At 61.1% G+C, this 21053-nt stretch overlaps 1 protein-coding gene across 4 annotated transcripts in view; it reads right to left on the bottom strand.

Annotated features, from left to right (window-relative positions):
- LRRC4B (leucine rich repeat containing 4B) overlaps positions 1-21053 on the bottom strand; it is a 53678-nt gene that overhangs the window by 25317 nt on the left and 7308 nt on the right. The window contains exon 2 of one of the 4 annotated variants that reach the window (XM_030545174.1): positions 7757-7857. The exons of 1 other annotated variant lie outside the window; for it this stretch is intronic. The gene's annotated coding sequence lies outside the window, so the exon portion shown is untranslated. Of the gene's footprint in view, positions 1-1280; positions 1360-7756; positions 7858-17929; positions 18014-21053 lie in introns of those variants that run through there. 2 more of the 4 variants (XM_030545176.1, XM_030545177.1) reach the window with 2 other exon arrangements.

The raw sequence follows: 21053 nt of genomic DNA, 5'->3' as shown, positions 1-21053 counted from the left end.
GGTCCTCCCCCACCCCACACAGCCTAAGCCCCCCAGCACCTATATGCAGTCCCTCCCCCCACCCCACACAGCCTACACCCCCACCCCAATGCACAGCCCCTCCCCCCACCCCACACAGCCTACCCCCCCATCCCCAATGCACAGCCCCTCCCCCACCCCTCGCAGCCTACACCCCCCATCCCCAATGCACAGCCCCTCCCCCACCCCACACAGCCTACACTCCCCCACCCCAATGCACAGCCTCTCCCCCTACCCCACACAGCCTACACCCCCCACCCCCAATGCACAGCCCCTCTCCCACCCACACAGCCTACACCCCCCAACCCCAATGCACAGCCCCTCCCCATCCCACACAGGATACACCCCCCAACCCCAATGCACAGCCTCTCCCCCCACCCCACACAGCCTACACCCCCCAGCCCCAATGCACAGCTCCTCCCCATCCCACACAGCCTACACCCCCCAACCCCAATGCACAGCCCCTCCCCCACCCCACAGCTTACACCCCCCAGCCCCAATGCACAGCCCCTCCCCCACCCCACGCAGCCTACACCCCCCAGCCCCTATGCACAGCCCCTCCCTCACCCCACACAGCCTACCCCCCCAGCCCCAATGCACAGCCCCTCCCCCACCCCACGCAGCCTACACCCCCCAGCCCCAATGCACAGCCCCTCCCCCACCCCACACAGCCTACACCCCCCAACCTCAATGCACAGCCCCTCCCCCACTCCACACAGCCTACACCCCCAGCCCCAATGCACAGTCCCTCCCCCACCCCACACAGCCTACCCCCCCAGCCCCAATGCACACACACACACACACACACACACCCCAGAACAGTCTGACCGCAAACCCATTAATCTCTCTCTCACAGACACACGTGCTATTCTGGGGCCTATCAGCCCCCCTCCCCTCAGCCCTGCCCCCCCCCGGAGAAGATACCAGCCTGGGAGGGGGAGGTGGGGTGGGGGGGAGAAAGAGGAAACGGGGGGACGGATCAGTGGGGGAAGGGGCTTCAATGCAGGGAAAAGGGAAGGAGAAATCCCCCTTCCCCCCCAGCTCAATGGGTCGGCATGGGCCGCGCTCATCTTCCCCCCCCCAGCTCCTCGCATGGCTCGGGGGGGCGCTCCGAGCCGGAGGGCGGCGGGGGGAAGGAAGGGGGGATGCGGGGAAGGAAGGAGGGAAGGATGCAGGAAGGAGGGATGGAGGGAAGGATGCAGGAAGGGGGATGCGGGGGGGGAAGGAGGGATGCGGGGAGGGGGGGATGCAGAAATCAGCACCTTGTTGGGGGGAGGCAGCGGAGTGGCCCCCCCCAGCCCTGGTCCCTCGGATCCTGCTTCTTCCCCCCGCTACGACCCCGGATCCTGCCCGTCTTCCGACGACACAACGCGCCTCCGTCCCCCCACCCCCCCCGACGCTGCTCCCTTCCCTCTTCCGCCGCCCCCCCGCCAGGAGCCCGACCCCCCCGCACCCCGCTCCCGCCCGGCCCCTGCTCCGGGCGCTAATCAGGGTTTCCAGTCACACTGCGGTGCAGGGGCCTGCGCGCTGCTCCCCGCCCCCCCGGCCCAGGGCACGTCCCCCCCCGGCACCTCCCCGCACCCCCAGGCACTGCCCCCAGTTCCTCCCACCCCCGGCACCTGCCCCTCCCCCCGGTTCTCCCCAGCCCAGGGCACCTCCCCCCTAAACCCAAGCACCCCCCCCGTTCATCCGCCCCCCCGGCAGCTCCCCCCAAACCCAAGGCACCTCGCCCTCCCCCCCCCAGGGCATCTCCCATCCATGCTTCCTCCCCCCAGCCCAGGGCACCCCCCTAGTTCCTCCCCAGCCCCAGGCACGTCCTCTGGCCCCTACGGCACCTTCCCCCCAGCCCAGGGCACCTCCCTCCCCCCAGCCCAATGTGCCTTCCCTCCACCCACCCCCTGCTCTCCTGCCCCCCCATTCCAGCCCAGGGCACCTCCCTCCCCCCAGCCCAATGTGCCTTCCCTCCACCCACCCCCTGCTCTCCTGCCCCCCCATGCCAGCCCAGGGCACCTCCCTCCCCTCCATTCCCACAGGCCCCATCCCCCTCCCCCAGCTCCAGGTCCCTCTCCCCCCCTCCCGTCCCCAGCACCCTGACCCCAAGCAGGGTCCGTCTCGCCCAGCCCTTTGCCTCAAGCTCTCAGAGTAACTGGGCTGCTCCCCAGTCCTTCTCCCCAGCCCCAAGGGCAGATTAGTCACTGGTGCGGCCCCCATCCCCAGAGGAGCCGGGCGACTCATTCTCCTCACAGCCCCGCAGGAGGCAGGGCAGCACCACTAGCTCCGTGTACAGGTGGGAAACTGAGGCAGGGGGAAGGCAAAGGGGGAGCCTAAAATCCCACCAGAAAAGCAAAGCCTGGCACCCGGCTCGCCCAAGCCCAAATCACTGGTCTCCGCTTCCTCTGGCGACCTTGGGATTTTGAACCCAGGACCAGAAACAAGCCCCTAGTCCCATGCCAGCTCAGGACTGGGTCCTGCTCTCTCACAGTGCTCCCTAGCTCGACCGCCCGATATGGGCGGAGGCAGGAGTCACCGGGTGACGTTCCCCGGCCGAGGGCTACGGAGGCAGCCACACTGGATGACACTATCGTCGCCGTAAGCTGGGTCAAATTTCCCAAAGCGCCCGTGTGGCTTTGGAGTTTTGTTTGATGCGGGCCCCCTGGGGCGGGAGTGGGACACAGGCCCCTAGGGGACGGGGTCACAACACTCTTCGGGCACCAGCCTGCTGGCTGAAATGGGATGTCCCGCTCACTCAAAACCAGCGAGCAGGCAAGCCTGGGCTACCTACCTCCAGGAGAGCATCCCATCCCATCAACCAGGGGCCACCAGACCGTCCCTAGCTCTGCGTTTCACTCCGGCTCAGCTTGCTGGCTTTGGAGGAGCCGTCTCCATACAGGAGCCTCCTGGGCCCTGTTCTCCCATAATCCTGCTCAGAAACGTCACCAACTCACTCTTAAAACCAGCTCAGCGTCTTGTCCCCACCCCGAACCTCCCCCAGCCCCGTCTGCGGGTTAGAAACCTGCTCATTTCCAGCCTAAACTTCCTCACGGTCGGTTCTTGTGCCAATGGAAAAGGCTCCTCCACTTCTCTGGTGTTTCCCCCACCTGATCCCCTTCCCGGGGCTGCTCTGCACTAGGAACTCACGTCCGTGCGGCTGCGTCCCTCCGGTGCGAAAAATCCACAGCCCCGAGAGACGGAGCTAGACTTAGCGACCCTCCGGCCCTGGGTCCGACTTCTTCTGCCTCACCAGCATAGGTCGAGGCTACATGGCACCAGGCGGGAGCGTTGTAAGTGTAGACAGGCTGTTAGGTGTCTAACTCTCCCCACACACCGGGGAGCTGAGGATCACACTAGGCCGTGAGCTTGTCTGCACTCAAAGCAGTGCAGAGCCACCATAGCCACGACCTATGCCAATTCTGCCCTCAGCAGAGGTAATCCATCACCCCGAAAGCCAGGAGCTAACTCGACTGAATGCGTCCAGCGGCGTAACACTGTCTACACCAGAGCTGCGTGCATCCAGCCCCATCTCTCAGAGGGGAGTGGGTTTTTCCCCGTAGCGACGCCGCTGTCAAACCCCCGAGCAGACCAAGGTCGCGGGTTGGGTAGCGTCGCGCCAAAGTACCTTTTGTGCAGCCAGCCCTTATCCGCCTTTGAAAATTACTTCCCGTGTGGACCCCACCCCAAAACAAGAGGGGACCCTCGCCAGACCCAGGAGATTCTCTTTGAATTGTTGTTGTTGTTGTTGTAATCACGTCCCCAGCTGTGTCGGATGACTTTTTAAACACACACAGAATGGGTGCGTGGGAAGGGGGAGGAATGAAACAGTTTTGCCACCTCTCACCCATCTCTGGAGAGGGAGACACCCTACCAAACCCATGTCCCTGAGGGGACCCCAAGCAGCCAGGAGGTGGGAACAGCTTTTGGCTTCTGCTTGATTGGGCAGGATTCAGACCGGGGCCCTGCCCGCTCCGGGCATGTCCCCACACCCAACCCCCCAGGAGAGTGACAAAGTTCTTGGGACACAGGAGCAGCATCTCCCACACACTGACACCCCGCTCGCACCCCCAGGCCAGCTCCCCTTAGTCAAGCGCAATTGGTGCGAAAGCAGCCGCGAGAAGCCTAAGACCACAACATCCAAATCCAATCGTTTGCCACCCAAAAACCACTTCAGCTATTATGAATATGGATGAGGACTGCTTAGTGGCTGGCACAGGCCTGCCGGCTGATCGCATTTGGGGCTACCATAAAGACACATAACAGATTCAGACTCAACCTGATTCAGAGATAAGTTGTTGTTTTTTCTCCTGGAGAGAATCCCAGCCCAATCTGGCGATCAGAGCTCAGGTGCTGGCATCTGGGGCCCCTTCCCGCTGGTTTCCTACAGAACCACGGTCCAGCTCCTGCCCCTCAGCGTGGAAGGGACTGAACCAAGGGGGCATCGCCCTGAGCAAGTCTCACTCACCCAGCGTCCAGTGTGTTTCATAAAGCCCCAGCTCCTGGAGTCAGGGGATTAAGCGAGTTGCTCTGCGGCCACTTTTTTAAGCGAGAGTCATTTTCTCACGTGCGTGGCTGCAGAAAGGCGCTTGGAAAGCTGACTCGAGCAGAGCCTGAAGCCTCAGAAACCACAAGGCACAGAGAACACACTCAAAAATTGTACTGCTTTTTTTAAAAAAACTCTTGGGCTTGACAACACTGCATCCTCCTCGTTTCTTTTTCACCTTCTTTAAACCACAACCAAGCTGCTTTTCTGACTCCTTGGGAGCAGCACACCATGGCTGATGAGCCCTCAACTGACCCCCGTTTATCCCATCCGTGACGGCAGCCCACTTTCCCGCAAACACTTTGACGTTTCTCCCATGGGGACACGTCAATCTCCTCAGCCTCCTCTTGCTGGTAAATCATGGGTCAGGCCACAGAAATCAAGAGATTGGCTGTCAGATCATGAGATTTGAAAAAAAATCAATAATATAAGAACGGCCAGACTGGGTCAGACCAAAGGTCCATCTAGCCCAGGATCCTGTCTTCTGCCAGTGGCCAATGCCAGGTGCCCCAGAGGGAACGAACAGAACATTCTCAGCTTCTGGCAAACAGAGGTAGGGACCCCACCCCTGTCCAGCCTGACTAGTAGCCATTGACAGACCTGTCCTCCGGGAACTTCTCTAGTTCTTTTCCGACCCCTGTTCTAGTCTTGGCCTTCACAACTATGACAAAGTTGGGGATTTGTGTGGTGTTGTACATGAATCACAGGTGCGCGCCTCAGTTTCCCTGTGTGCTGCGTGTTTAACAAGATGGTAGGAGAGGGTTTGTTGGTGCAGAGGACCAGGGGTGACCTCACCTGCTGGCTGGGACCCCCGGACAAGGGCCTAGAGAGGGGGAACCCTAGCGACTGGTGACCAAGGGACCCACCCCAGCTTGGAAGGCAGCCAGTTCTGGCCAATGGAAGGACAAAGGGCTGAGGAGCGAGGACCCCGTGAGCTGTTTACCTGGGACAAAGACAATGGACAGAGGAAGGGCTTGGGGCCGGGGGTATCAGATGCCCAGCTGGGAAGCAGGGGGGCTCGGGGCTGGAGAGGGGGAGCAGGCAGATCCCCCCTGGCTGCAGGGAGACTGGGATGTGCTGGGCTGAGGGAGGCCAGGCCTGAGGTCAGAGAGTTTCCTGTGTTGGGTTCAATTCTCAATAAACCCTGCTGTGTTACGCTGGAGGAGAGTCGCTCCGGGCTAGAGAACAGGGGGCATTGGCCCCTTTGGGGGTGAGGAGGTCCCGGGGGGTCCAGAGTGAGGGGACTCCCTGAGGGGGCCTGTGGCAGAGACAGACGTCCTGAGGCTCAGAGAGGTGCGGCTCCAGGAGGTGGAGAGGCCCGAACCCGTGAGAGAGTGGCCCCCAGAGAAGGGCTGTTGCTCTGAAGGGGGGCTCCCCTCACAGACTGCACAGGGCCAAGAGTGGGCACGACCTGTGAGTCCATGACAAGATCATCCTCCGGCGAGAAGTTCCACAGGTTGACTGTGTGTTGGGTGAAGAAATACATCCTTGTGTTTGTGTTAAACCTGCTGCCTGTTCATTTCACTGGGTGACCCCAGTTCTTGTGTTCTGAGCAGGAGTAAATAACACGTCCTGATTTCCTTTCTCCACACCAGCCATGATTTTATAGACCTCAACAATATCCCTCTTTAGTCGCCTCGTTTCCAAGCTGAAAAGCCCCAATCTTCTTACTCTCTCCTGATACAGAAGCCGTTCCAGACCCCTAATCATTTTTGTTGCCCTTTTCTGAACCTTTTCCAATTCCAATCTAGCTTTTTGGAGACGGGGCGACCACTCCTGCACACAGTATTCAAGGTGTGGGCAAACCATGGATTGATATAGAGGCAACATGATAAACACTGGGCTCATTTAATTCGTCTTGTTTTCAGGTCCTGTTTGGGTCCTGTTTGTAAACGTCTCTCTCCCACCCCCTAATTCCTGATTCTCCTTAAATCCCAGGACTCCAGCACCTGGCACTTTAGGAAACTCAAAAGACCACACAGGGCTACCCAGAGGATTCAGGGGGCCTGGGGCAAGGCGGGGGAGCGGACATAAAAAAAGGTGCCATCCGCTGCAGTGCTTGTACTCACCAGGCGGCGCTCCAAGTCTGTGGTGGCGGCAGGTCCTTCACTCACCCCGTGTCTTCGGCAGCACTGAAGGACCAGCCACCGAAGTGCCGCCAAAGACCCGGATCGCCGCCAGGTGAGTAAAAATTAAAAAGGTGCCTCTAGCCAGGGAAGGGATTCTCGGCCAGGGTTCGCAGGGCCCTTGTGGGACCCGGGGCAAATTGCCCCACTTGCCCCGCCCCACCCAGGGCAGCTCTAAAACCACAAGACTCCCAAACAACCTGCGCCCCTCCCCTCTAAAATCCCCTGCAGATTCACCTCTGCCTCGAGTCTCATTCCATGTCTTGCGGCTGCGCCTCGAGACCCCGACTGAGATCAAGGCCCCCGTCACACCAGCTGAGATCGGAAGCCCCACCATGTCAGGAGGGGTGTTCTGCTCCTTCCTCTCCCCCTCCCTTATGTTTAAAAATACCATCCTCCTTTTTCGTCTGGCACCAGCTCCCATCCCTCGGTTCTCGTTTGGCATTCCCCCGCCAGATTAGAGAGCCCCATAGTGTCCCGGGAAGGCACGTCCTCAAAAATCTCCTTTGCTGGATACCGACGAAACCCCAGCAACGCGCAGCCTACGTCACTACGCGCAATGCCAACCACCGTTGTCTCACAGGGCGGGGAAGGACTTCGAGACGTCATCTAATCCCGTGCCCCACCCTCACGGCAGGACTATGTATTCCAGTGGCTTTCACCAGGGGGACGCACCCAGGGGAAGCCCTCTGCATACCCCCAAGTTCGTAACAAGGGCGAGGGGAAGAGGCACTTGCCTCAGGCGCGGAAAGCGGAGGAGCACAGCTCTACCGCGATGGGCGGCGCTTCGGCAGCAGCTCTCCTGCTGCCACTTCTTTGGCGGAAATTCGGCGGCGGGTCCCTGAGTGCCTCTTGGAAGGAAGGACCTGCCGCTGAATTCCTGCCACAGCTTCATTCATTCTTCAGCGGCAATTCGGCAGCGGGTCCTTCTCTCTGAGAGGGACTCAGGGCCCTGCCGGCCCTTTGCCTCGGCCGCAAAAAATTCCTTGTTACGGCTCTGGCGTCAAGTCCTCTAGAGATTCACCTAGTTTTACACCCAGCGACCCAAAAAGCCCTGGCGGAGTTCGCACAAACTAACCTTTCATCCGGGCCCTGGCTTGTTCGTACGGCTCTGTGCACTCCACACTGAAACGGCAGCCCGGTACTTCTGTTCCAGTGGATTTCTTTCACAATTTTATGCTAAAAATGAGGACGTCAGACACTTTTCAGCACTAGGGTGGCTGGGACACGTCTGTATTTCGACGCTGGGTTTTGGAAGGAGGTCGTTTTTTTTGGGGGGGGGGGAACTTGGGGTACACAAGACAAATCAGCCTCCTGAAAGGGGAGCAGCCATCTGCAGAGGTTGACAGCCACTGGTCTGGATCTCCCTGACGGGGGTTTGTCCAGCCTGCTCTTAACAATCCCCAACGAGGGCAATCCCACCACCTCCCTGGGTGATTTATTCCACAGCTTCACCACCCGACAGTCGGGACGTTTCTCCTAATGTCCAACCTAAACCGGCCCGGCTGCAATTTAAGCCCGTTGCTTCTCGTCCGATCCTCAGACGTTAACGAGAACAATTTTTCTCCTTCTCGTAACTATGTTTTCTGTACTTGCAAACTCTTCTCCCGTCCCCCCTTCAGCTTCTCTTGTCTGGTACTTTGTTGGCAGGCTCCTTGGGGCAGGTTCTGTGTCTGAACGTGCCCAGCGCAACGGGGTCCTGGCATGTGACCCGAGCGCCGAGCCCCAGGCACTGCCGGTAATACAAAGAAACAACAATCCGCAACTCCCGACCCCCTCCGCATGGGCCCTGAGACTCACAGGCGCTGACTTCTAGTTTGCGCCACCCCCGCTGCAGCCTGAGGCTCCGCCCCCTCGCTCCGCCCCTCTCCTGAGGCCCCACCCTCTTCCCCACACCTGTTCCGGGGCGGGGGTGGGGTAGGGGGGGTGTTCAAATGGGAGAAGAGACATGCAAGTGCCCCCCCCATTTTGCCCAGTTTGGAGGATCTGACTCCCCCTTTTTGAATTGTTGGCGAGAGAAGAGAGAGTGCAGCCGATGGGTGGGAATGGGGGGCAGAAAGAGGGGATGGAGTGGAGGCCGCGGGGAGAGGCCGTGTAGCTGGTTAGTGGTGGGGCCGGATCTGTTGTGGTTTGGGCACATACTCATCTGAGGGGGAGAAAAGGCGGGGGGAGGGGGGCAGAGGATCAAAACGTAAATGAGTTAATTAAACCGCCAATGAATTATCCAGCCAATTGGTTCTGGGGCCGGCGAATGAACCAGAGGGAAGCGGCTGGGAGGCTCGATATCGAAATAATCCATCAGTGGGGCTGGGGGGCATGTCTGGAGGGTGCAGGGCGAGGGGCCAGCGCTGGCACCAGTCAGGGGAGGCTGCAGGTGGGGCAGATGTTTCCCCCAGGGTTTCTACCCTCGCTCTGGGTTCCAGACGCTGTGGACCCAGCAGGACCCGGCCTGATCCGCACGGGGTCACAACGCACCGAAACCCAGGGCCACTGCAGGAGAGGATCGGGGAGACAAGCGCGGACCAGAACGTGGTCCCTGCCGGGGACCGGAATCTGTCACACATGCGCTCAGAGACCTCGCCCCCTTCCCCCAGTCACCATGGACCCTCAGCGCTAAGGGGAGCCGCTCGGGAGATCTGGTGCAGGGCAGATAGTGGGTTTAGGGGGGTCAGGAGTCCCGGAGACTAGGGTCAATGAACGTGGGGTTACAGGCATCAAGGCTGGGCACTGGGGGCTGGGAGTTCAAGGGTTAAGGGTTTAGGTGTTTGGGGGGTCAGGCATTCGGGTTGGGGGTTAGGAGGGTGGGGGTTGGCAGGGGTTCGGGTTATCAGCGGATGGTTGTGGGGTTTGGGACATCTCCCTAGGGCACCAGGCGCTCCCTCACACGTGTCCCCACATGCTGGTACACAGGGAACAACGGCGAGCACAGGTCCTGCCGACGGGTGGCTTCATTACACACACACACGGCCATGGCCCAGGAGCTTACGGCAAGCCCACAGGACCCCCAGCAGGATTGCCTGGTTCCATGTTCTCTGCACAGCGATCCCACGAAGAGCGATCCGCACAACACGTCATCCACATCGTCACCCGCAGCACATTAACCACACGACAACCCAAAGTACACGGTAACACGCAGCACATGTTAGCCACACGCAATTTCTTGGGCTCGATCTCAGACACCTGTTAGCTACAGGGTCACCCACAATATATTATCCACACAGTAACCTCAGTATGCATTATCCACACACAATACATCGGGATCAGTGTCGGACATGTATTTGCTACACAGTAACCGCAGTACGCATTATCCATGCACAATACATCGGGATTGGTGTCGGACACGTGTTAGCTACACAGTTACCGCAGTACGTGTCATCCACACACAATACATCGGGATCAGTGTCGGACACGTGTTAGCTACACAGTTACCGCAGTACGTGTCATCCACACACAATACATCGGGATTGGTGTCGGACATGTATTTGCTACACAGTAACCGCAGTACGCATTATCCATGCACAATACATTGGGATTGGTGTCAGACATGCGTTAGCTACACAGTAACCACAGTACGTGTTATCCACACACAATACATCGGGATTGGTGTCGGACACGTGTTAGCTACACAGTAACCGCAGTACGTGTCATCCACACCCAATACATGGGATTGGTGTTGGACACGTGTTAGCTACACAGTAACCGCAGTACGCGTTATCCACACTCAATACATTGGGATCAGTGTTAGCTACACGGTAACTGCAGTACACGTTATCGACACACAATACATCGGGATTGGTGTCGGACACATGTTAGCTACACAGTAACTGCAGAAAGCATTATCCACACTCAATACATCGGGATTGGTGTCGGACACGTGTTAGCTACACAATAACCGCAGCACACGTCATCCACATACAATACATAGGGATTGGTGTTAGCTACACTGTAACTGCAGTACACCTCATCCACACACAATACATAGGGATCGGTGTTAGCTACACGGTAACTGCAGTACACGTTATCCACACACAATACATCGGGATCGGTGTTAGCTACACGGTAACTGCAGTACACGTTATCCACACACAATACATCGGGATCGGTGTTAGCTACACGGTAACTGCAGTACACATTATCCACACACACTACATCAGAATTGGTGTTAGCTACACGGTAACCGCAGTGCACGTCATCCACACACAATACATCGGGATCGGTGTTAGCTACACGGTAACCGCAGTACACGTTATCCACACACAATACATCGGGATTGGTGGTAGCTACACGGTAACTGCAGTACACGTTATCCACACACAATGCATCGGGATCGGTGTTAGCTACACGGTAACCGCCGTGCACGTCATCCACACACAATACATCGGGATTGGTGTTAGCTACACGGTAACTGCAGTACATGTTATCCACACATAATGCATCGGGATTGGTGTTAGCTACACAGTAACCGCAGTACACGTTATCCACACATAATGCATCGGGATTGGTGTTAGCTACACGGTAACTGCAGTACACGTTATCCACACACACTAAATCGGGATCGGTGTTAGCTACACGGTAACCGCAGTGCACGTCATCCACACACACTACATCGGGATTGGTGGTAGCTACACGGTAACCGCAGTACACGTTATCCCCACACACTACATCAGGATTGGTGGTAGCTACACGGTAACCGCAATACACATTATCCACACACACTACATCGGGATTGGTGGTAGCTACACAGTAACCGCAATACACGTTGTCCACACACAATGCATCGGGATTGGTGTTAGCTACACGGTAACTGCAGTGCACGTTATCCACACACACTGCATCGGTATTGGTGGTAGCTACACGGTAACCGCAATACACATTATCCACACACACTACATCGGGATTGGTGGTAGCTACACAGTAACCGCAATACATGTTATCCACACACAATGCATCGGGATTGGTGTTAGCTACACAGTAACCGCAGTACACGTTATCCACACACACTAAATAGGGATCGGTGTTAGCTACACAGTAACCGCAGTACACGTTATCCATACACAATGCATCGGGATTGGTGGTAGCTACACGGTAACTGCAGTGCACGTTATCCACACACACTGCATCGGGATTGGTGGTAGCTACACGGTAACCACAGTGCACGTTATCCACACACACTACATCGGGATTGGTGGTAGCTACACGGTAACCGCAATACACATTATCCACACACACTACATCGGGATTGGTGGTAGCTACACAGTAACCGCAATACACGTTATCCACACACAATGCATCGGGATTGGTGGTAGCTACACAGTAACCGCAGTACACGTTATCCATACACAATGCATCGGGATTGGTGGTAGCTACACGGTAACTGCAGTGCACGTTATCCACACACACTGCATCGGGATTGGTGGTAGCTACACGGTAACCACAGTGAACGTTATCCATACACAATGCATCGGGATTGGTGGTAGCTACACGGTAACCGCAGTACACGTTATCCATACACAATGCATCGGGATTGGTGGTAGCTACACGGTAACCACAGTGCACGTTATCCACACACAATGCATCGGGATTGGTGTCGGACACATGCGTTATTCACACACCCTCTGTTCCGCTCGATCGCAAACATGTGTTATCCACACGCAAATCCCCAGCTCCCGTGTTCCCCGCACACCGATCCCCAGTTGTTCCCCACTCGGCGGCCACCTGCCAAACAGGGTGGGGCACGTCCAACCCCACTGCGATACCGGTCCCCAGTTCCGCTCCCCATCACCTGCCATCTCTCCCTCTCCTTTACTGCCAGACCCCCGGCCGGCTGCTCCCTTGTACCAACAACAACTTGGCAGGACACAGTGCATCCCGTGGCGGAGTGCGGAGACCTTGGCCCAGCACTACCCTAGGAGGGGAGTGGGGTCTAGTGGTTATAGCGGGGAGGGGGGCTGGGAGCCAGGACTCCTGGGTTCGATCCTGGCTCTCAAAGGGGAGGGGGTCTAATGGTTAGAGCGGGGGGCTGGGAGTCAGGACTCATGAGTTCTAGCCCTGGTTTGAGCTCCTCGACCTCACACACCCAGGTCTGTGTGCAAGAGGACAAGACAACACCTGTGTGGAGGGGGGGTGCAGCAGTGCGCCTCCCCCCATTACCAACCCCACCCTCCTCAATGGGAGACGGGAGAGATGCCAGGGAGGAGGTTAGCCCCAGACCCAGGAATCAGCATCTGACCCGTGCCACGCGGAGGGTGGAGCGAAGAACCATCAGAGAAGGGAAGGTGGGGGGGTCCTCAGGATTTAGATGAGCGAGGGGTTGGTGGAGCAGTTACCGAGCCCTGCCTGGGGAGTAGCGGGTTCTGTAACTCGGACCACAGCCAGGCCTCCCACTTTGTACCCTCCTCAAAGCTGTGTGGCCAAACACGTGACAGGTTATACGGAGAGACCGTGACAAAGCTGGGGAGAGAACCCGGGAGTCCTGGCTCCCAGCCCCCTCGCTCTAACCACCAGCCCCTACTCCCCTCCCAGAGCCCGGGAGAGAACCCAGGAGTCCTGGCTCCCAGCCCCTTCGCTCTAAGCACCAGCCCCCACTCCCCTCCCAGAGCCAGGGAGAGAACCCAGGCGTCCTGGCTCTCAACCCCCCTGCTCTAAACACAGCCCCCACTCCCCTCCCAGAGCCGGGGAGAGAACCCAGGAGTCCTGGCTCTCAACCCCCTCTGCTCTAACCACAGCCCCCACTCCCCTCCCAGAGCCAGGGAGAGAACCCAGGAGTCCTGGCTCTCAACCCCCCCTGCTCTCACCACCAGCCCCCACTCCCCTCCCAGAGCCGGGGAGAGAACCCAGGAGTCCTGGCTCCCAGCCCCCCCCTGCTCTAACCACCAACCCCCACTCCCCTCCCAGAGCGAGAACCCAGGAGTCCTGGCTCTCAACCCCCCCGCTCTAACCACAGCCCCCACTCCCCTCCCAGAGCCGGGGAGAGAACCCAGGCATCCTGGCCCCTCCGCCCCACTCCCCTCCCCTGGCAGTGCTGAGGCAGAACAGGAGGATTCCAGGCTGGCAGAGGGGGCTGGAGGGGCTGGGCAGGAGGCAGAGGGGAGGAGATGTGGGGGGGGGGGATTCCCTAGCTGTGAGGCCCATCCTCCCCTCGCCCCCCACCCCGTCTCAATGTCAGCGGCTGGAGCAGGGCTGCCTGGCAAACAGGACGTGAGGAGCCTGCAGATGCCGCACGATGCAGAGAAACTTCTCCCAGAACACGGCTCCCCCCGCCCCCGCCGCCCAAGCTAGGCAGTGCGGGCGGGGGGAGGGCAGGACGCCTGGGTTCCAAACCCCCTTCCCCAGTTCTTGTCGGATACCAAACACCCGTGGCCAGTGGCCTTCTCACCTGAACACCCTGCCCCACCGCTTCCTCCCCCCCAGAATTGGCAGCCCCCAATGGATACACCCCCCCATCAATCTCCCCCAGGCACTGTGCCAGGGTCAAGAGCATTTAAATAGTAGGGCCGAACGATAAAGGGGTTCCAGCAGCCCCCATTCCCGACCCACAGCCCCCTGCTAGCCCGGCCCTGCCCGCCCCCAGCCCTGCCGGTGTCCCTCACTCCCAACCCGCAGCCCCCTGCTAGCCCAGCCCTGACACACACCCCGGCCCTGCCGGTGCCCCTCACTCCCGACCCGCAGCCCCTGCTAGCCCAGTCCTGGGCTCCCCCAGCTCTGCCGGTGCCCCTCACTCCTGACCCGCAGGCCCTGCTAGCCCAGCCCTGGGCTCCCCCAGCCCTGCCGGTGCCCCTCACTCCCGACCCGCAGGCCCTGCTAGCCCAGCCCTGGGCTCCCCCCAGCCCTGCCGGTGCCCCTCACTCCTGACCCGCAGGCCCTGCTAGCCCAGCCCTGGGCTCCCCCCAGCTCTGCCGGTGCCCCTCACTCCTGACCCGCAGGCCCTGCTAGCCCAGCCCTGGGCTCCCCCCAGCCCTGCCGGTGCCCCTCACTCCCGACCCGCAGGCCCTGCTAGCCCAGCCCTGGGCTCCCCCCAGCCCTGCCGGTGCCCCTCACTCCCGACTGGCAGCCCCTGCTAGCCCAGCCCTGGGCTCCCCCCAGCCCTGCCGGTGCCCCTCACTCCCGACCCGCAGGCCCCTGCTAGCCCAGCCCTGGGCTCCCCCCAGCTCTGCCGGTGCCCCTCACTCCCAACCCGCAGGCCCTGCTAGCCCAGCCCTGGGCTCCCCCAGCCCTGCCGGTGCCCCTCACTCCCGACCCGCAGGCCCCTGCTAGCCCAGCCCTGGGCTCCCCCCAGCTCTGCCGGTGCCCCTCACTCCCAACCCGCAGGCCCTGCTAGCCCAGCCCTGGGCTCCCCCAGCCCTGCCGGTGCCCCTCACTCCCGACTGGCAGCCCGCTGCCAGCCCAGCCCTGGGCTCCCCCCAGCCCTGCCGGTGCCCCTCACTCCCGACTGGCAGCCCCTGCTAGCCTAGCCCTGGGCTCCCCCCAGCTCTGCCGGTGCCCCCCACTCCCAACCCGCAGTCTCTCTCCCCAGGCTGTTAGCCCCAGATTTGCCTCTTCTCACACTTGTGTCTCTATGGACACATACATTACCCCCCCCCGCCACTCACAGCTGCCCCCTGCTGGAGGGTGAGGCCAGCTGGGGGCGGCTCCTGCACCGGGCCCAGGGACTGTTCCCCAGAGCAGAAATCGTCCCCCCCCAGGTCAGCCCCTGCCACCTCCCCAAGATCCCAAATCTCCCTTCCCCACTGCCCCTGGGACCCACCAGCCCTCCCCCCCCGGCCTCTCTCCCCCATCTCCTCTTCCCCCAGCCAAGACCCTGAGCTCCCCTCCCCCACTGCAACCCCCCCATCTGGTCCCAAATATCTCAGGCCTGCCTGATACACAGTGCCCCCAACACACCCAGCTCCCTGCTGTCCCCCAGTCCTTCCCACTAACCCCCCAACAACCTCTTACCCCCCAACCCCTCCCCAAAACCTCCCTAGCCACCCTCAACAGCTGCCCCTCCCCCACCCACTGATCGGGGGGGCGGGATTCCCGCCCCCCTGCCTGCTCTGTTCCCTGGCACCACGGGGTTGGTTGGGGGGGTCCCTGGGACTGGGGGGGCATCTCTCATCTCAGCCAGATCCCTGGTGAAGGGGGTCTCAGAGGCGCTTGCCGGGGGGCGGGGAGTCAGGTTGTGACTGCAGCAGTCGGGGGGGGCTACTGTTTAACTAATGGGAGAGGAATGGGGGGCGTGGGGCCCGTTGCCCAGCAGTGGGAGGGGGAAGCCCGACTGTTTGGGGGGGGCAGAGACAGGCCCACTGCAGCATCGCCCCCCCACACACCATGTTTCCATTTTCTGTCCCAACCCCATTTTCATGAGCTCCAGTTGCCGTGGAAACAGCTGCTGAGTAGCACATTGGTTTCTCCCTGGCGACTGCTGCATCCCCCCTGCCCCCTCACCCCAACCTGCCCCCCCCATCCTCCCCTGTGTACCCATCCCCCAGGTACCCCCAACCCCCCATCCTCCCCTGTGTACCCCTCCCCCAGGTATCCCCAACCCCAATCCTCCCGTGTACCCCTCCCCCAGGTACCCCCGACCTGACCCCCCCACCCATCCTCCCCGTGTGCCCCTCCCCTAGGTACCCCCGATCTGCCCCACACACACCTGCCAATCCATTGGATCCGAGACAGAAAATCTGCCCCCCCGACCTGAGGATGCACTTCCACTCAGCCCAGCCCCCAGGCTCCCAGACACATGGACTCCCCCACCCCCAATCCAGCCTCTGAGACACGGTCCCCCCACCAGAAGGCCTAAGAACCCCCAGCTGCCCTTCCAGTCCCCCATCCCCCAGAACTGACTCAATTCCACCATCACCACCCTGACAGACCCCCCCTCAGATGTCTCAGTGTTCCCCCAGCTCGCCTCCCCTACAGGTCACCCCCCCAACAATAGGTCAGTCCTCCTCTCCACCAACATGGCACCCCTCAGCTCATGGGCCGTACCCCCAGTCTCCCCCATGTCCCAGCACCCCTCAGCTCATGGGCCGTACCCCCAGTCTCCCCCATGTCCCAGCACCCCTCAGCTCATGGGCCATACCCCCAGTCTCCCCCATGTCCCAGCACCCCTCAGCTCATGGGCCATACCCCCAGTCCCACCCCATGTCCCAGCACCCCTCAGCTCATGGGCTGTACCCACAGTCCCTCCGCCATGTCCCAACACCCCTCAGCTCATGGGCTGTACCCCCAGTCTCCCCCATGTCCCAACACCCCTCAGCTCATGGGCCATACCCCCAGTCTCCCCCATGTCCCAGCACCCCTCAGCTCATGGGCTGTACCCGCAGTCCCTCCGCCATGTCCCAGCACCCCTCAGCTCATGGGCTGTACCCGCAGTCCCTCCGCCATGTCCCAGCACCCCTCAGCTCATGGATTGTACCCCCAATCCCCCATACACAACCGATCACACCCCCCCAGCTGGCCCTGATCCCTCCCCAATGGGTCACACACACCCCTGGCATCCCACCACTCCCCCACCCCAACCCTACAGGACAATCCCACCCCCGGCCACACACCCAGCTTCCATCCTCAGTGGGTCCCCTCGCAGCATCCCCCATCTCTCCACCATGGATCACTCCCCCACTACAGGCCAGACCCCTCCCCGCCAGCAGGCTCAGCACCCCTGGACGGATCACACTCCCCGAGCATGTGTCCACAAGCCCTGATCTCCCCCCCACCCCGCAACCTGAACATCCTGCCACCCCCCACACACATCCAGTTCCCCGCTGCTGCACCAATGAGAAGCAAGACCAGGCTGCCCCCTTCTGGAAGCCCAGGGACCTGGGGCAAGAGGGGCCACAGCTCACGGGGGGGGGGGAGCGGGGGGGCGGGGTGCTGAGGCAGCAGGAAGGAGGAAGCAACTGGCAGGCTGGGGGGGGGGGATGCTGAGGGTTGTGCGGGGGGGTGTTGGGCCAGCAGGGGGTGCAACACAGAGATAGTCGACTGGGAGGGGGCGAGGAGCAGCCTGGGGATGCTGGGGGCTGGGGGGGACAGGGGCCTGGTGGGAAGTCCGGGGATGCGGGGGGCGGGAGGGGGGTTAGGGATGCAGGTGCGGGAGCCCGGGGATGCAGGTGGAGGGGTGGGGGGCAGGGATGCAGGAGGCGGGGGGCAAGTGGGAGCCCTGGGGGTGCAGGGGGCGGGGAGGGGAGAAGAGGGGGGTGCAGGCGGGGGCCCCGGGGGTGCACGGGGAGGGGGCTGCCGGTCTCCGCTCCAGGCGCAGGAGCCGGGCACTCACCGGGGCGGCGGGGGGAGCATCCCCCTCCCCTGGGTCCTGCGTTGGGGGTCCCCGGCCCCGGCCGCTCAGTGGGCGCTCGCCATGGGCCCGGGGGCGGGGGGCGCGGAGCGAAGGTGGCGGAGCAGCTCCCCGGCCCCGCCGCGCAGCGCTGGATGCGGCAGAGTCTGGCAGGGCCGCGGGGACGGGAGGGGAATGTTAATGGGGGGGGAGGAGAGCGAGAGAGACCGAGGAGGAGCGGGGGGGGAGAGATCGAGGAGGGGAAGAGGGGGAGGAGAGAGCGAGAGAAGGAGAGAGACCGAGGGGGGGGGGAGAGACCGAGGGGGGGAGTGGGGGAGAGAGAGACGCGGGGGGGGAGAGAGAGAGACGAGGGGGGGAGAGAGACCGAGGGGAGGGAGAGGGAGAGAGAGGGAAGGAGAGAGACGGGGGGGGGAAGAGAGACAAGGAGGGGGGGAGAGATGGGGCGGGGGGGAGGAGTGAGAACAAGGGAGAGAGACGGGGAATGAGAGGGAACCGGGAAGGGGGGAGAGAGAGAGGGAAGGAGAGAGACTGAGGGGGGGAGAGACCGAGGAGGGGGGGAGAGGGGGGGAGAGAGAGGGGGGAATGAGAGGGAACCAGGAAGGGAGGAGAGAGAGAGAGAAGGAGAGAGACCGAGGGGGGGAGAGACCGAGGGGGGGGGAGAGAGACCGAGGGGAGGGAGAGGGAGAGAGAGGGAAGGAGAGAGACCGAGGGGGGGAGAGATGGGGCGGGGAGAGCTGGGGGGAAGGAGTGAGAACAAGGGAGAGAGAGGGGGAATGAGAGGGAACCGGGGAGGGGGGGAGAGAGGGGGAGAGAGAGACCGGGGGGGGGGGAGAGAGACCGAGGAGGGGTGGGGGAAGCGAGACTGAGGGGAGGGAGAGGGAGAGAGAGGGAAGGAGAGAGACCGAGTTGGGGAGAGAGATGGGGTGGGGAGGGGGGAAGGAGTGAGAACAAGGGAGAGAGAGGAGGAATGAGAGGGGGGCAGAGAGAGAGGGAGGAATGAGAGGGAACCAGGGAGGGGGGCAGAGAGAGAGGGAAGGAGAGAGAGGGGGGAATGGAGAAGGAGAGGGGGGGCTAAGCACACAGAAGGTGGGGGGGGCGGAGAAAGGAGTTGAGCCTGCAGATCTGGGTCCCCCTCAAACCCTTCCACCCCAAAGGCCGTTAATGTCTGGTGGTGCTAGGAGAATGGGGGGAACCGGGCCTGTCAGACCCCTGGTTGCTGCCACCAGTAATCCCCCCCCAGCCCAGCGCCCTGTTCCCTGTTACCCAGAATCGCCTGGGGCCCTGCCCCAGTACCCCATTCCCTGTTACCCAGAATCCCCCAGGACCCAGTGCCACATTATCTGTTACCCAGAATCCCCTGGGGCACCCATTTTCTCTTACCCGGAATCCCCCAAATGACCTCCCCCATCCATGTGACCCCAGGCCAAGAGCCCCCCCTTCACGGAGAGGACAGGGCTGCTCCGGATTTACACTGAGTCCCTGTTGCAGCCCCAGGCAGAGCTGCAAAGAGCAGCCACGCGGCGCAAGGTGTGAGCTGGAGCTGTTGTTGACGCAGAGCATAAATTAGCAGGGCCAGGTCCCGTGGTCAGGCCCAGTCCAGGGGCAGAGTCAAGCACAAGAGGGCAGCTGGCTCTGGGGGGGGGCACAATACAGCATGAAGCCCTGGCACCGTGGGAGGAACGCCTGGGACCACCATAAACCGCAATAAACGAACAATGCAGGATTCAACAGGGGGCACTCTCCCCTCGAAGTCACTGCTGACCCCAATGCCCCGGTGTGGCACTAGGGGTGCTGTGCTGCAGGAAGGGGGGGGTTGCTCCAGGTGTAGGGGCTGCTGTGCTGTTGCTGTAGGAAGGGAGGTGGGGGGCTCAGTCTCCAGTGCGGAACTCGGCCTGTCAGACCCTGGTTGGTGGCACCAATAAATCCCCCAGAACCCAACGCCCCAGTCATCAAGAAAGATGTGGAGAAATTGGAGAGGGTCCAGAGAAGAGCAACAAGAATGATTAAAGGTCTTGAGAACATGACCTATGAGGAAGGCTGAAGGAATTGGGTTTGTTTAGTTTGGAAAAGAGAAGACTGAGAGGGGACCTGATAGCAGTTTTCAGGTATCTAAAAGGGTGTCATCAGGAGGAGGGAGAAAACTTGTTCACCTTAGCCTCCAATGATAGAACAAGAAGCAATGGGCTTAAACTGCAGCAAGGGAGATTTAGGTTGGACATTAGGAAAAAGTTCCTAACTGTCAGGGTAGTTAAACACTGGAATAGATTGCCCAGGGAGGTTGTGGAATCTCCATCGCTGGAGATATTTAAGAGCAGGTTAGATAAATGTCTATCAGGGATGGTCTAGACAGTATTTGGTCCTGCCATGAGGGCAGGGGACTGGACTCGATGACCTCTCGAGGTCCCTTCCAGTCCTAGAGTCTATGAGTCTATGAGTCCCTGTTACCCAGAAACCCCTGGGGCCCACCCCATGCCTTCTTACCCAGAATACCCCAGGGCCCAGCCTGTGCCAGTGCCCCGTTCCCTGTTACCCAGAATCCCCAGGGTCCCAGCCTGTGCCAGTGCCCCGTTCCCTGTTACCCAGAATCCCCAGGGTCCCAGCCTGTGCCAGCGCCCCGTTCCCTGTTACCCAGATTCCCCAGGGTCCCCAGTCTGTGCCAGCGCCCCGTTCCCTGTTACCCAGAATCCCCAGGGTCCCCAGCCTGTGCCAGCGCCCCATTCCCTGTTACCCAGAATCCCCCAGGGCCCCAGCCTGTGCCAGTGCCCAATTCCCTGTTACCCAGAATCCCCAGGGTCCCCAGCCTGCCCCAGCGCCCCGTTCCCTGTTACCCAGAATCCCCAGGGTCCCCAGTCTGTGCCAGCGCCCCGTTCCCTGTTACCCAGAATCCCCAGGGTCCCCAGCCTGTGCCAGCGCCCCATTCCCTGTTACCCAGAATCCCCAGGGTCCCCAGCCTGTGCCAGCGCCCCGTTCCCTGTTACCCAGAATCCCCAGGGCCCCAGCCTGTGCCAGCGCCCCGTTCCCTGTTACCCAGAATCCCCCAGGGCCCCAGACTGTGCCAGCGCCCCGTTCCCTGTTACCCAGAATCCCCCAGGGTCCCAGCCTGTGC

Source organism: Gopherus evgoodei, unplaced genomic scaffold (genome assembly GCF_007399415.2).
Source record: "Gopherus evgoodei ecotype Sinaloan lineage unplaced genomic scaffold, rGopEvg1_v1.p scaffold_35_arrow_ctg1, whole genome shotgun sequence".
In the NCBI taxonomy this organism is placed as follows: Eukaryota; Metazoa; Chordata; order Testudines; family Testudinidae; genus Gopherus; species Gopherus evgoodei.
This window is presented reverse-complemented; position numbering and strand designations above follow the sequence as displayed.